This window comes from Protopterus annectens, chromosome 1.part2 (genome assembly GCF_019279795.1).
Source record: "Protopterus annectens isolate FY-2018-M chromosome 1.part2, PAN1.0, whole genome shotgun sequence".
Taxonomy (NCBI): domain Eukaryota; kingdom Metazoa; phylum Chordata; order Ceratodontiformes; family Protopteridae; genus Protopterus; species Protopterus annectens.
In genome coordinates, this window is record NC_056727.1 from 258,871,850 (window position 1) to 258,889,124 (window position 17,275).

Sequence of the window (17,275 nt, forward strand, 5' to 3'; positions counted from 1 at the left end):
CCAGGCTAACAGATACTACATTTACATTCTTTACACCTGGTCAGAAACCAGAGCAATAAAGGACATTTATACATGCAAATTCTAGCCATTAACTCTAGTCTTAAAACAATAGGCAGGATGCCTCCCTCTAGACATATCTATCGTTTCAGAATTTTGACATAAAAGACAGTCATAAAATGCGTGACTTAGCTTTCCTACAGCAGAGTACACTGTTGTCACATTTTTGCAGTTCAATATCCAATGCAGTCTTTTCACATTTAAGAGAACAAGCCTATGGCTTACATTAATATTTACAAATGACAGAATAATCTACAAAATTCTATCTGGCAAGGCTGGCAGCCTTCACCTATCTTCACACATCTCCCCCTGCTGGAGAACTCAATCTAGTTTTTCAAGTGAGGGCGGCCTAATGGTTAAGGTGTTTGCCTTACAAACACAAGGTGCAGGGTTTGAGTCTCACAAGTGATAATTGGCTAGGCTTAAAATGGCCCACAAGGGCAGTTAGCCTAGTATTAATCTATGAACCTAATCTATGAACCTAAGTGACCCTTGAGAGTTGCTTGAGAGGGTTAGATCTATCTGAATATACCTTACCCCACTCCCTGTCTTCAAAAAGCCCATCTGCATTGGCATTGCTAATCCCACTGTGGTGCTGTACTCACATATATGCTTGCAACCCTAGGCTCGATCTTAGCAACTTGGCATTTTGCTGTCTGGCTCTGTTTAACCATGATAGAGGATTGTGATCTGTCACTACAGTGAATTTTCTTCCATACAGATAAGGCCGAAGTTTCTGCAGTGCCCACACTATGGCTAGACATTCCTATTCTATAGCTGCATAGCATTCCACACTGAGTTGAAGCCTACGACTGAGATAAACCACTGGGTGCTCTTATCCCTCTGAAGAAATCTGGCTAAGTACTGCCCCCACCCCATGGTTCAAAGCATCCACTTGCACAGCAAACTATTTGCTGTAATCTGGACTGGCTAACACAGGGGGTCCTCCCAAAGCTTCTTTAAGCTTCTGGAATGTGCCTGCTTGCATGCTGTGGTCCATACTACCTTATCCGTCCTGTTCTTCCTTGTCAGGTCTGTGAGGGCAGCAGTTATGGTAGTATAACTGGGGACAAACTTTCTGTAGTACCCTGCTGTCCCTAAGAATGCCCTCACCTGCTTTTTGGTAACAGGTGCAAGCCATGCCTGAATGGCTTCTACTTTGGCAGGTTTTGGTCTGATCTTACCACTCCCCACTCTATGTCCCAGGTAGGAGACCTCTGCCATACCCACCTGATATTTGCTGGGCTTAATGGTCAATCTTGCCCTCTGTAGTCTGCCCAGCACCTCTCTGACATGTTGAAGGTGCTCTTGCCAGGAATGGCTGTAGATGACTATATCATCTAGATAATCAAGAGCAAACCCTCCTGCTAGGATATTATCTACCAGATTCTGGAAAGCTGCTGGGGCATTCTTCATCCCAAAGGGCATCTTTGTGAACTCATACAAGCCAAAAGGAGTCACAAAGGCTGACTTCTCTCTACAACTGGGAGTCAAGGGTACCTGCCAGTAACCCTTGGTAAGATCAATAGTTGTAAGATACTTAGCCCCACCCAGCTGCTCTAGGGCCTCATCTGTCCTAGGCATAGGGTAAACATCTGACTCTGTGTGACTATTTAATTTTCTGTAGTCCACACAGAACCTGGTGCTGCCATCCTTCTTTGGCACCAGCACCACTGGGGAGACCCAGGGACTGTTGGACTCTTGAATCACCCCTAGTTCCAACATCTCCTGTATCTCCTCCCTCAGAGTCTGTTTGACTCTCTCAGGCACCCTATAAGGGGGGGTGCCTAATAGGTTTTTCGGGTCCTGTATCCACCTGGTGCTGCACCAGGTGGGTGCACCCTGGTTTCCCAGTGAACATGTCCCCAAACTCGTGTAACACTGCTTGGATTTCTCGAACCTGGGTAGGATATAGTTGCTGGGACATTACTACCCTTCCACTGAGGTATCAGTCTGAGCCTCACTGAGGAGATCAGTCACCAGATCTCCCTCAGACTCGTCCTGCAATCCACTGCAAATGCTCAACACAAGGGCCTCCCTATCATGGTAAAGTTTCATCATGTTAACATGGTACAATTTGTGGCTCTGCCTCCTGCCCACCATGTACTTAACATCACTTACCTTTCTTACCACCTTGTAGGGTCCCTCCCAAGCTGCTTGCAGCTTGTTGTGTCTGACAGGAATGAGCACCATTACCTGCTGCCCTACAGCGTACTTTCTAGCTCGAGCATTCTGTTTATACCATACCTTTTTCTGTTGTTGGGCTTCTGCCAGGTTCTCCTGGGCCAAGACCATGAGTTCTCTGAGCCTTGTCCTGAGGTTTAGAACATATGCTATAACAGATTCTTTGTGAGGTTCACACTCACCTTCCTACTCATCACAAATTAAATCTAAAGGGCCCCTCATCCTATTCCCATACAGCAACTCAAAGGGTGAAAAAACAGTGGATTCCTGGGGAAACTCTCTTTAAGCAAACAACAGATGGGGCAAATATTTGTCCCACTCCCTCTTCAACTGGTCTGCAAATGCCCGTAGCATGGACTTGATTGTAAAATTTAACCTCTCAATGAGACCATTAGTCTGGGGATGGTAGGGGGTGGTCTTCAAGTGCTTCCCCCCACAGTACTTCAACAAAAAAGCCAGCAGGTCTGACATGAAATTGGCACCTCTGTCAGTCAGTATTGCTTCTGGGAAACCTACCCTGCTGAAAACCTCTAACAAAGCATTTGCCACCTTTTCTCCCTCAATGGAGGACAGCGCCACTGCCTCAGGGTATCATGTAACATACTCCGCTACCACTAGGCTATAATTTTTCCCTGTGGAACTTGGGGTACTCAGAGGTCCCACAATATCCATAGCTACCCTCTGAAATGACTCCTCAATCACAGGCAAACGCATCAAAGGAGCTCTTATCTTGTCTCCTGCCTTGCCTACCTTTTGGCACTGCTCACAGGTCCTGCAGTATGCTGTTACATCTCTGGATATTCCAGGCCAATAGAAGTTCTGCATAATATGTCTCTTTGTATGTTTTATGCCCATATGACCTGCAAAGGGAATATCATGGGCTATGGCTAGTAGCACCAGACTGTAGGCTCTAGGCACTACCAACTGCTTTACCCTCTCACCTTCTAGCCCTCCCTCTGGGGTCCACTCTCTATACAGTAACTGTTTGTCCCAGTATGCAGATTCCCCCTTCCCTTGAGAATCAGGTGCCTCACTAGCTACCTGCCTCAGGCTTTGCAATGTAGGGTCTGAGAGGTGAGCCTGTCTCAGCTCTCTCTTTGTAACCCTTCCCAGCTACCCTTCCACAGGAGGTCTGGCATCCTCTGACAGTGGTGCCTCACTGTCAGCCTGGGTACTACTACTCACCTCTACCTTTGCAGTCACTCTGTCTAAGGGAACATCAGTACCCAAAAGCAGCTGTGGCTCACATTCAGTCTCACTGCTACAGAGTAGCTCCCTCCCTGAAGTAACCACCTCACCAGTCCTGGCTGCAAGTATGCAGTCTGTCTGAATCCCCCCCAGGCTACCAGACCCACATGCTTGTCTCCTAGCCTGACTGTGTGTAACTGTATAAACACATGCTACTGCCTCATCCAAATCCTTCCCAATCAGGACATCTGCAGGATGGTAGTTTGATACCCATGTTGTCTCAAGACAACCTACTATTGGCATTTTGTCTTTCCCACTTACTGGCTCTCTCATCTTTTGTTCCCCACCTTGCCTCCGTAGACATCTGTATGCCACATGGCCCTGGTTACATTCAAAACATTTAACCCTAGGTCCCGGACATGTACCTGGACCAGTGGTTTCCCCTGCTACTGGTAGATTCTATTGGGGCAGTCTGTGCTGCCCACCATGGGTTCCTTTAGACCCATGAGCAGTACAGGGGGTCATTTTCCTGTGCAGGGATGCCCTGCTTACTAGGTATAGGTCTCCCTTCTTCTCCAACTCATCTGAAGTAGCACATTGTCTGTCAGCTAACCAGATCCTCATGTCCTCAGGCAAAGTGCTAGGGGCTTGTTCCCTCACCAAAAGGTCTGCCAGCCCTTCAAAAGTGGTGACCTGACATCCACTCACCCACCTATGAAAATAAGTGCTCAGTTCAGCAACATAATCACACACACATTCATCTGCCTTTCGTCTATGCTTACAAAACTTTTTCCTATAAGTTTCAGGTGTTAGCTTAAAACATTCTAACAAGCAATGCTTAACAACAGTGTAATTAAAACAACCAATATCAGGCATTTTAGACAACACAGTTACAGCTTTACCATGGAGTAAGGGGGTCTGGAACCATACCCATTGCCTTTGGTGAACATCATAGTTTACATACCCTCTCAAACATGTGAATGAAACTATCAAAATGATCCCCCTCTTTAAACTGCGGAAGAAATTTACTGACCTTTTGTGCTTCTGGGGTCCAGTTACTCCCTTCCCCATTACCTCCATGACTCTGGGGAAGAGTCAACATCTCCTTCTCATGCTGCCTCTGTCTCTGCCTCTCCTTTTCCTCAGCTTCCATGCATAGCAGTTTCTCATTCTCCTCAGCCTACAGACATCTCAGTCTCTCAGCTGCTTCTATTTCCAAATGCCTGGCCTCCAACTCATGTCTTTTTAGCTCCAGTTGGATGTTTAAGTCCTCTGCAGAAAGGTTGAGATGTCCATTCTCTGAGGGTGGTACATCTCCACTGCCAGTCTGATCGTCCTCCTGGTTGCTGTTTTCTGATGCAGCTGTGACCAAAGCTGCAATCATGTCTGCCTTAGTGAGGTTTCCAAGCACCAGTCACCTAGCCTGGCACATCTCAGCCAGCTGGCTCCTTGTCAGCTTTCCATACTCCTCTGCTGACATGCTACCTGCTCTCCCTGACTAACTAAGCTAAAAAAAGAAATAAAACAATTGTGATCTGAACTCTGAGTATTCACTGCATGGCTGATTTAGAGTACAAAACAACTTCAGTGATCACTGTACACAAGCTACAGAAATTCACTCTACCCACACCACTACAAGCCAATTAGTATTTGCCAACTAATTAATATGTGGTGTGGATATCCCATCACTGCCAAACAATTAATATGTGATGCCTGTGCACTGGCCCAGCAATCAAGGAGCCTCAATCTTTACCACTATCACCAGTAAGGGGCGTCCATATAGGGAAAGGATAATAAATACACACACAGTAAAGTACAATTTCTCTTAAGAGCACATAGAGATCACAGTTAGTCTGGAGCTGGTTTCTCCCTTTCTCTACAGGTCCCCAATAAGAATCCCCAGTGGGACAGCTATAGCGTCCAGATCTCACCCTAGTGAGCAAGCTAAAACCTCCAACACCCTCTCTGTCCAACCAGTGCTTTGTGTCCCTGCCCAAGTAGCTGACACACACACACTTTGAGATAAGAGTTTATACAACCACACAGACACTCCTGGGGAAGGCTGGCACAGGTTCTCCAGCTGTGCCCCTTTTACCCAGACTCTGGGTAAAAGGGGCACAGCTGGAGAACCTGTGCCAGCCCCAGACTATATGGTAGAAATCACTGCCACTACCCAGCTAATATTTATCAGCTACTCAAAGGCCCTTATGAAGGGTGTCCAATTATTACTGTGCAATATTATTATCCAAATGGTAAGTGTGACTGAACAGACAAGGCTTATTAGAGTGACTTGGTACAGTATCACTATATACATGCAATGTACTCTAGAGCTTAAATTAACTCTACATAAAACAGCCACAGTTGAAAGGTTTAAAAATATTTAATAATAAATAATAAAAACACAAGACAATACTTCTTACTACACAGTGCTAGTCACGAGTTCAGAGATCACAGAGAAATACTTAAAATAATACCGTAGAAAAGTTCTGACATCACGGAAAAACAAACTTGTCTAATCTTCCTAATTCCTAGCTATTTCTAAGAGAAAGCACAGTTCTAAATAAAACAAAAACCAATAATGCCACTGTGGAAATGAAGGTACCAGTAGAAGTCAACAAATAAGGTATAAAATAATCCAATAAATCCACACGACTGCCAAGGCAGATATAATAAAACTTTAATTAATATACGGTAAGTGCTTTCATGTCCTTCTGAGCACTTCTTCAGACCATACAAATGTGTTAAAACAACATCATTAAATACATTGCTCTATCTTAAAAACAGCTATCACATGAAAGCTTCAATAAAAATCACTTAATCTCCGCCTTTTCAAAAAAGGTTTTAAAGGGACTGGGCCATTTAGCCCTGGTAGTGCATCACTATGTAACCTAATAATTCAGTTAGTTTCCCTTTGTTCAAGAGTGTTGTTAAAATCTCTTAGTCTCATATTAGTTACTATCTATTCTAACACTTTAAATTTGAACGTATGAGTAGAATCTGTATTCATTACATGAGTAGCGAAGGCATTTCTGGTGTCAAATTTCCTGATCGCTAATAAATGTTCACATATCCTATCTCTCAGTTGTCCCTTAGTCTTCCCTACATAGAAACTATAGCATGATTGGCAAGTTGTCAAATAAACCACAAAAGGTACTGTTACAGTTAGTTTTAAAATGACTAGAATATTCAAAGTGAGTGACAGGATGTATAAAAGTGGGGCGTGTGTCTATATGTGCACAAAAATTACAATTTCCACATATCAAAGTAAAACCAACTCCCTCATTGGTATGAATATCTGGTCTGTCATAACATAGCATACGTTTAAGATTATGTTTATTTTTAAAAATAAATTTAGGTTGTGGTCCTACAACTTGACTAATCTTTTCTTCTATCATAAGAACTGGCTATTTCCTTTTAATCTTCTTCTTTTGGCTTATCCCAGTTAGGGGTCGCCACAGCGGATCACCTGTCTGCTCATGATTGGCAGTGGAGTTTTACAGTGTCAAGTTGCCAGCCCGGCGCCCAACCTTCCACAGAAGGCACACACATGCACGTACTCACACCTAGGCCAATTTAGAGTGTCCAATCCACCTACAGCATGCCTTTGTGATGTGGGAGGAAACTGGAGCACCTGGAGGAAACCAACGTGACCACAGGGAGGGCATGCAGACTCCGCACAGAAGGTGCCCCAGCCGAGGATCAGACCGGAGAACCTCTTGCTGTGAGGTGGCAACGCTAACCTCTGCACCACTGTGGCCGCCTTGGCCAGTTCCTTTTAATAATATCACAAAATAATCCATGGTCATTGGTATAGTGCATATAAAAATTAACTACATGTTGTTTGTTGTATTGTTTTTCTCTAGTATGAGGTATAGTAGTGTTGTCATGTAAGAATGGTTGTGCATTAGTATGCCTAAGCTGAGTGAATTCTGTTGCCATCTGATTGACTTCTTTATGTCTATAGACCATAGCTAAGAAGGGCATGAAAGCGCTTACCGTATATTAATTAAAGTTTTATTATATCTGCCTTGGCGGTCATGTGGATTTATTGGGTTATTTTATACAGTTCTAAATAACTTACATCTAGAGCAAAGCAGTGCTGGTGATGTTGGATGTTTTCAATACAAAAAGCTCTGAGTTCTCTGATTCTCTCTGTTTAAATTGACAGAGCGGCTTCACATGATGTCATTCTTCACACTTCTCTGGTGTTCCCAGGCTAACAGATACTACATTTACATTCTTTACACCTGGTCAGAAACCAGAGCAATAAAGGACATTTATACATGCAAATTCTAGCCATTAACTCTGGTCTTAAAACAATAGCTAGGATGCCTCCCTCTAGACATATCTGCTCCAAATTTTGACATCAAAGACAGTCATAAAATGCTTGACTTAGCTTTCTTACACCAGAGTGCACTGTTGTTACATTTTTGCAGTTCAGTATCCGATACAGTCTTTTCACATTTAAGAGAACAAGCCTGTGGCTTACATTAATATTTACAAATAGAATTAGCTACAAAATTCTATCTGGCTAGGCCGGCAGCCTTCACCTATCTTCACAAGGCATTATATTGACAGAGGCATAAATGCCAGGTTCACAGTCAGCTTGTAAATGGATGATCCATTCATATTCCTTAACCTCTAAATTATTATTAATGTCACCACCCATTGCACTCTTATGAACAACCTCATTCACCCTAAACATAAATTCATGAGCTAAACCACACACACACACACACACACACACACACACACACACACACACACACACACACACACACACACACACACACACACACACACTGACTCCTCAGATTACACTGGTGATCTAAAGAAATGCAAGGTGTTTGTTTCAGCTCCTTTGAGATGTATATATCGGTGTTTTAGCAGACACAGGCAGCCTTCACTTAAAGCTCTCCATGTCAATTTGAAGGCAGATACTTTTTCTTCAGATTTGTGGGACAAAAATGAGTAATGTCTTTATGTTGTGACACTGCTGTAAGAGAATATAAAAGTATTTAACCTACATTCCGTGCTGCATTGTGTCAGGAATGGGAGTAGAATTGTGATATGGATTTGTCTCAATACAGTTCAGCTTCATGTTTCATGTTAAGGTTCTTCTATTACAGAGCAAACTATTTAGTTTGTACACTGTTTATCTGTTTGTACTAATTACACTTTGTCTTACTGTTTAAGAAACCTGCTGTACTGGTTCTTTTTTTTTCACTTAAGTCCTTGCTGATTTCTGGATGATCATGAACCATGTGATTCACTGTATTTGCCAAAGATACTTGACATCAGCATTCAAATGGTTAAAAATACTGTTAACTAGGTCCACTCTGTACAATTTCCTTTTACAGTGCTGTTTTCCTACTCAATGATATATATTTTTTATGACTATGCTGAAATCCAAACAAGGAATCTTTCTGTGCTGAATAATTCTTTAATTTGCTCCATTTGTTGAATGTGGCCAGATGTAGAATTACCCACATCCGCCTACAAGACCATAATTCCCACATGAAGTCTAAAAACAAGCTTATGACTCTTGAATTTAATGGCTGTGTCTACTTTTATTTGTGAGTTGCTAACTATATAGTGACAGTATGACTGCAGCATCAGATGCCAAGCCCATATAACGTGCAACTTTGCTCCTGGCTGTGGTGCCTCTTATTTTGGATTTGCACATTCTCCCTGTAGCACATCACAATGATATGTGCTAGATGAACTAGTAATGCTGACATTATTTCTAGCAGTGTGTGTGTGCGTGTGTGTGTGTGTGTGTGTGTGTGTGTGTGTGTGTGTGTGTGTGTGTGTGTGTGTGTGAATGTATGTGTACATGTGTGTCCAGATTGTTTCATTTTCTGGTGATACAGCCAACAGTCAAAAAAGGATAACTTCTCAAGACCAACTTGATTAAGGTATATCTTTTGCAATAATAAAATGTCAGACTGAATGACTCGATGATGTGAAAAATCTTAGCTTTCATTACTGGTTTATGTGTGCCATTTATATTTCAAGAAGCTAACTTCATAAATCCTATTCTCTAAAAACTGATAACAGAACAAGCTGACCCCCCCCCCCAAGTAATGACTATGTCTCTAGTATAAAGGGAACTGGGCCTCATCACTGCCTGACATCCCGTCATTAAATTCTGCAATTCAGCCTTCCACCACTCACTCCAAAAGATCACAGCTTCTTCCCTTCCAAGAGAGACAGAACCAGTAGGGTAGGTTTCTTCTATTGTAAGACAAGCTGTGGAATTAATGCTATAACTAAATAGCCTGTAATGTAGTTATGAGAAACTTAAATATAAAAACGATGGCAGAGCTATAATGGCACAAGTTAGCACCTGGCTCAGATAATAACCTTCACCTTAACAGCAGCTACATACAGCCCACATAACCTACAAATAAATAGATGATGTCTTACAGCCCTCATGCAAAAAGCTGCATTAATGCTGAGTAGCTTAGCAAAAGAAAGAAAAAAGGGAAAGGGGTAATGGAGAAAATGTTCTCACTGTCCGATATGAAGCTTTACCTTCAACTACTTCTGTCTAAACTACCAGATCTTCTTCCCAAACAGGGTTTAAATAGTAGAAAAGGACCGGACCTGCCTAAAATTCAGTATGAAAATACTGATTAACTGAATTCTCCAGGTAACTATTAACTTCTAAGATTTATTTCAACTTGGCATCATACACTTACAACATATGTATATATACCTATATATCTATCTCTCTCTCTCTCTATATATATATATATATATATATATATATATATATATATATATATATATATATATATATATACACACACACACACACACACACACACACACACACACACACACACACACACACACACACACACACACACACACACACACACACACACACACACACACACACACACACACACACACACATATATATGTATGTGTGTGTGTGTGTGTGTGTGTGTGTGTGTGTGTGTGTGTGTGTGTGTGTGTGTGTGTATATATATATATATATATATATATATATATATATCTATGGGCGTACTTCAGTAGACCGACCACTTACTTACCCGACATTCAGTTGCCCGAGATGAGAAGACCGACACCTTCAGAAGACTGACATCCGGAAGACTGACATTTCATGTGAGGTAAATAACTGCTTGGCCATCCTGTTAACTTTGACCCTTACCTCCATGGTAGTGCATTCTTGGAGTTGGTATATTTAGTTAGGGAGTGTGGTGGGTGAAGCCCCCACATAGGGGGTGTGTGGGGGGGGTGAAGCATCCCACATTGGTGGGTTTTGTTTTGCTTAGTTTAGTTACTTTAATCGGGATGGCCAAGTGGTTACTTACCTCGCTTGAAACATCAGTCATGTGGATGTTGGTCTTCTGCAGATGTCGGTATTCTCATCTTGGGCAACTGGGTGTCGGGTAAGTAAGCAGTCAGTATACTGAAGTAGACCCATATATCTATCTATATATATATATATATATATATATATATATATATATATATATATATATATATATATATATATATATATCTATACACACATGCATATACATATGTATATATATATATATATATATATATATATATATATATATATATATATATATATATATATACACACACACATACACACATATACACACACACATATAGATGCGTCTGCGCACACACACACACACACACACACACACACACACACACACACACACACATTTATTTAAAAAATGCAAAACACGTATCTTTATATTGAGGTACAACAGCTTTACAGCCTTAGGGAGGTAAGATGTCTCCCTTTCATAAAGGAAAACAATAGACCATAGAGAAAACTGATACTTATGAGCAAGAAAGCTGCCAGCTGAGAATCGTCAAAAAGCTGGAAAAAAGCACCATGCACTGTAAACAAGGTCAGTTGAGACTTCAGAGTAATCAAGCAGTTATAACTTGTTTAGAAATCAAAACTTATTTATTGAAAAAAAAACACAGATCCTTGTATTGAGGCCCAATAGTTTTCCAGTCTTAGGAGGTAAGATGTCTCCCTCCCATAAAGAAAAAAACAATGGACCACACTGAAAACTGGTACTTGTGAGAAAAAAGCTTCTGGCTGAGAATCATAAAAAAAAATCAGGAAAAAAGAACCATGCACTGTAAACAAGCTCAGCTGAGACTTCAGAGTAACCAAGCAATTATAGCTTGTTTAGAAATCAAAACTTCTTTATGGAAAAAAATTAAATGTTTTTCTTAGTTATAAAGCATCACATTATAGCCAGTCATAGAAGCGTATCTGTGGCACCATCAGAATGAATACTTTAACTAGTTACAAGAGTTAACCATTGAACTAAATACCTTTCCTATGGGTGTTTTCAGCTATCCACACATTAAAGGGCAGACATGTACTACCAACAAGAATTATGCTTACAGAGTTTTGGACTTTGTAAATGCCAACATACTTGACCAAACTGACCTCCTGCTCTCCAGATATGCCAGTCTTTCAGATCTTGTCCTCATAAACATTTATCCCCATCCCACCAACTTGCTTGTTATCTCCTCTCTTGTCAAATTTAATATCCCCACTTTATCCCTCTCTATGAAAAATTGCTTTGCAGTAGTTAGTAACTCCTCCATGTTCAGGGATTACTCCAAAACCAATGATTTACTATTTACCAATGTTATTGATAACTGCAAATGATAGAACTCTCCATCACATCTTGTACCGAATGCTGCTCATTACTCCTCTGAATGTTACTCCCTCTTAGATAGATGTACTGAGATATCCATACCCATCTAATGAAAATATAAAATGAATCCCAGTCATGAAACTCCCACAACAGACAGTGTGTGTGTAAAAAATTAAGTTTCTGGCTATCATTACAAAAAGGATTTAAAATTGGTAAATAAGTCTCTCAAGCTTTCCATTATGAAATGGCAAGACTAGCTATGGACTTTGGGTTGGAGTCAATTGAAAGACAACCACAAAGCTTTCTTCAGATATTTTAGGAAGCTCAGAAGAAAACAAAACTCTGTACTGAACTCATCTCCAGTTGTATCTGTCTCTCTGACTCCAAGGATATTGCTAATATTTTTCAGACAAGCTGTCTTCTGGCTTCACATCACCTCTCCTCCTACCATCCTCTCTCACACCCCACTCAGAAAAACACTCTTGACCAAGTGTTTCCATCACTTTCCAAATTTAAAAATACCAGTTCCATAGGTCCGCTGTGTGTCTCTCTTCTGAAGTGCTAAGTTTCACCTTGTAAAAGCCCTCCATCAATTTCCAACCTGTTCTATACACTGATTATGTCACTGAGGTGTGAAAATTTGTTGTTGTGGTGCCCTTGTATAAATGCTGTCCTTTTAATGACTCTGGGAATCACAGAACTACTATTTCCACTCATACAATTTGCAAAGGTATAGAATATAGTCTAGATAAACTATACAGATGACCTTATATTCTAGGATGCACACCAGTTTGACATCCTAAAATGCACATCATGCCAACTCAAACTAGTTGAAGTCTTTGAAAGGCTACTGAGGACATTGATAAAATACATACAGTCTACACATGGACATTGGCAAGTCCTTCAACACTGTCCTTCATGCTGTGATTAACCCATACATAGGTTTCTGGATAGCTAATTGGCTTTCTGACAGAAGCCATAAAAATAATGTCAGGGGTATTTACTTTGGATGAAAAAAACTCCAGTGATGCCCCACAAAATTCTATCCTAAGTCTCGTCCTCTTTGGAATATACTTCTCAGACATGAAAGCTGATATCAAGGGACTATGATTAATCAGGACTGCTGATGATTGCAGTCTGGGAGTGATTATCCAATCCTCTGATACGCAAGTTATCCAATAAGAGCTGATGGAAACAAACATTGGTGTTTTATTCATAGGCTTACTCTCAACACCAAGAAATCCAGAAGAATTTCCTTTGGTACTTTTGCGTTATCACTCTGCAGCATATAGATAACATGTCACTTAAATCTGACTCAGTCATCATGGTACTGATGCTGATGCTAAATTCTCCTTTGGCTACCATGTCTCAGTCATGGCTAGAGAATCTTTCACAACTTATCCTTCATGGCATCTCATCAAAGTCTGTAGAAGTTATAGTCTCACTTCCTTATTAGACCCATTCTCTGTAAGCATCTAAACTAACTCAAAAGGCTTCAACATTTCCTCATCAAAATATCTCAGGTCGTAGCACCCTTAACTACTGTGCTAGACTAAAAGACTAAAAGCCTTGCCTCTCTACTGAGACTCTTGTCAGCTTCTGTAGGGGTCATCTTTGCTTATCTTTCTGTGCTATTAATGACCGTGCACTTTTTGAAATGATTCACCTAAACAGAACCAGAAGCTTCATAAGCACCTGCTCTAGAGACTAAATCCTATACATCTGAATTACCAATACCAGCTGGCACGACAGTTAGATATATAACTCAATGTATCCATGTTTCCATGTTTCTTGAATAGAGCTCCAATTTCATATGAAGCAGAGTGCATCCTTGCTAATCTTTAAAACCACTCTAAATGACTAAGTGGGTGATCAGAAATTTTCATTTAGACATGTGTCAGAATGTACTTAATGATGGACTTCTTGATGGTCTCTTTCACTGTAAGCTTAACAAGAACCCATGAACTTATAAATCTATCAGCCAAAGACTAGGAAAAAAGAAAAGTTCAATAAAGCGCTTCCTATTTACTCATTTATAAATGAATAACCTAAATTATTCTATCCTTCAGCACATAAGACAACACCTATTCCTTCTCCACCCACATGTACTGCAACTCTGCACAGCTCACTCAAGAGTCATCATGAAAATAGGCTTAAGGCCATAACACTCACTAAGTCTGTTTATACACAAAGAAATGTTTTAGTCATAGGTGACTCCACACCCACCATCCTGGAAAAGAACAGGGCTATTGTTAGCTACTTATCTGGTGCTAGGATCTGTGATGTTACAATGGCATTAAGGCCCCTTAAACTAGACAGATATGACTCAGACCTAGTGGTGGCCCTTATGGAAGTGAATGACCTGAGTGGCATATAGAGAGACATGACAGCACTTAGTATGCATGTGTTAAAGGCAGGAAAGACACTGTTCTTGAGTAGTATTGCCTTCCCCAAGAATGCTGCCTAGATACCAAGATAAGATAATTGGGTTTAAGAATTTGGTGTCATTCTAAGGAGGCCTGTATGTGTCAGTCTGGCATGAGAAGGTAGATGAGGCTTCCTGTTTTGCCAGGGATGGTTGTACCTCTCATACCAGGGCCTCTGCATACTGGATAAAGCTTCTCTAGTACCTCTTTTAGGCAGAGTCTCCACAATGGATATTCCTGCATAATAGACATACTCAAATATAAAGAACTTCATAATGGCACTACTCAGTGCTAAGAGTCTAAATAGAAAGATGCCAAAACTTGAGACCCTGCAACTCAAACGCACTCATATTTCTGTAGCTGAGACATGGTTTCAGTGCAACAGTTATGCTCAGTGTTTCCTCAATTTTGTTAATACCAATGCACTGGAGCAAATTGTAAAACTTCCCACTAGAGACTCTAACATCATCGATCTGGCCTTAGTAACCTAGTCCCTGCTTGTACCCTACCTCAGATCACCTCATTCCTGGTTAAATCTGATCACAAACTGATCATCTTCTCTGTCAGGCTGAATTGCGTTACCCTATCAATAAATGTGATCATTATTAGTGAATTCCCCAGGGCAAACCTAAATCAGTTTGTAGAAGACATATGCAAAATTCCCAACAATTCCTTGCAAATAGACCCAACAGAGAGGGCTGCTGCATTTACCTCTGACCTTTATCAGCATCTAACAGTTGCACAGAAATGTCAGTAGCCACCTGCCCTAAATATAACGGTTAATTCAGGAATAAACCTCTCTGATGAAAGTCCAGTACAATAAACTGTCTAACAAAAGAAGGAAAATAATGAAAGTTGCAAAAAATTCCCATCCCCCCATCTCAAGACCACACTGAATTATGTCAACAAGGAACTTAAGATCACTATTAGAAAATGTAAAGCAGAATATAAACTTAAGTTTGCCACAAATACCAAAGGAAATTGTAAATCTTTCTTTAGGTAGGTCAGAAAATTAAAGACTAATGTCAGAAAACACACTAAGCTCATCCATAATATAGCATACTTTCTGATCCCAAGGATATAGCTGATATATTAGCAGACAAAGTTAGCGTTGACTTTGCCCCACCTGCTCACATTGTTGCTCCCACTATTCCTGAAAATGTAGTTTCCCTTAAAATCACATTGCAACAAGTCTTAGCATCCCAGACAAAGGCTAAAAGTAATACTTCATTGGGACCAGGCAACATACCAAGTTACATTTTCATGACAGTCCAGTACGGACGGCACAGTGGTGCAGAGGTAGCATTGTCACCTCACAGCAAGAGGTTCTCCAGTTTGATTCTTGGCTGGGGTGCCTTCTGTGTAGAGTCTGCATGTCATCCCCGCATTTGTGGGAGTTTACTCTGGGTGCTCCGGTTTCCTCCCACTTTACAAAGACATGCATCTGGAGCTTTTCTCTCTGGGGTGCTGCTGAAAATTGGCTTCATTCCAAGTCGGAATTTCCCAGTAAATAAATATTAAATAAATAAATAAATAAATGTACAATCCAAGCCTCTACATAAACTGTTCAACCTTAGCTTGTCTACAGGTTTTCTGTCTGATGCCTGGAATGCAACCACTGTGACTCCCCTGCACAAGGGTGGCTCCTCTACAGACCCAGGTAATTATATGTTGATCAGCCTCAACAGTCTTATAAGGAAAGTCAAGGAACATATCATAGCAGTGATCATTTATATAGACAGACATCTTAACTGAAATAGATGTACTCAGTTTGGATTTGATAAAGACAGATCCTGCCTTCTGAACCTAGTAAGTTTTTTTGAAAATGTCACAGAGGCTGTGTACAGTGGTCAATCCGCACACATTGTTTAGCTTAACATGATGCTATTCCCCACATCTCAATTATTGAACAATTAGAAACGTAATGTAAGCCCTAGTCCACTGGTTTGGAAAGTGACTATCGAACAGATCCCAGGTTGGGAAAGTTGCTGGTATACTCTCTGAATGTAAAATTGTAATGAGTGGAGTTACACAAGGATCTGTGCTAGTCCCTCTTCTGTTTAACATATATTTTGCAGACTTCTAAGCCAGTATTCCAGAAGTATGTTTGACCGAGTTTGCTGATGACTGCAAGCTGGGTACTGTTATCTACTCATCCACTAAACAGCTCCAGCAAGTGTTGGAACTGGCTCACAACTGCTGCAATGAAAACAATCTCAAGTTAAATGAAAAAAAAGTGCAGTATAGTAGCATTCAGTAAACTTCCCACCTTATATGTTATAAATGGCACTCTTCTTCAGACAGAGTTAGTTAAAATAGACCAAGGCACTTATGTGGACAACGCTTTCATATTCAGTTGTCACGTTTCTACCATAGACAGGAAATCTTTATCTGGCCCACTTAATTACCAAGAGAATATTTTCAAGAACCAAAGTCATTCTATCCCTGTATTTTCCCTTATCGGACTCATCATCGATTACAAAGCCCCCTTTGGTATGTACAAATCCAAGCATATTCCTCAGCTAGAATGGTGCCAAACATTTCTAACCAAGAGAAATACATTTCTAATTACAACTTGAAAAGCAAAAGGTTTTCAATCTTTCAATTATTCCAAAAGATTAGCACAACTCTCCTTACCTAACTAACCTACCTGCTGCTTGGTGGTGACCTGTGTCTGGCTTTCTGAGCCATGAAAGATCCAGTTCTATTTGACCTTCTGCTTCTTTGTAAAACCAGTGT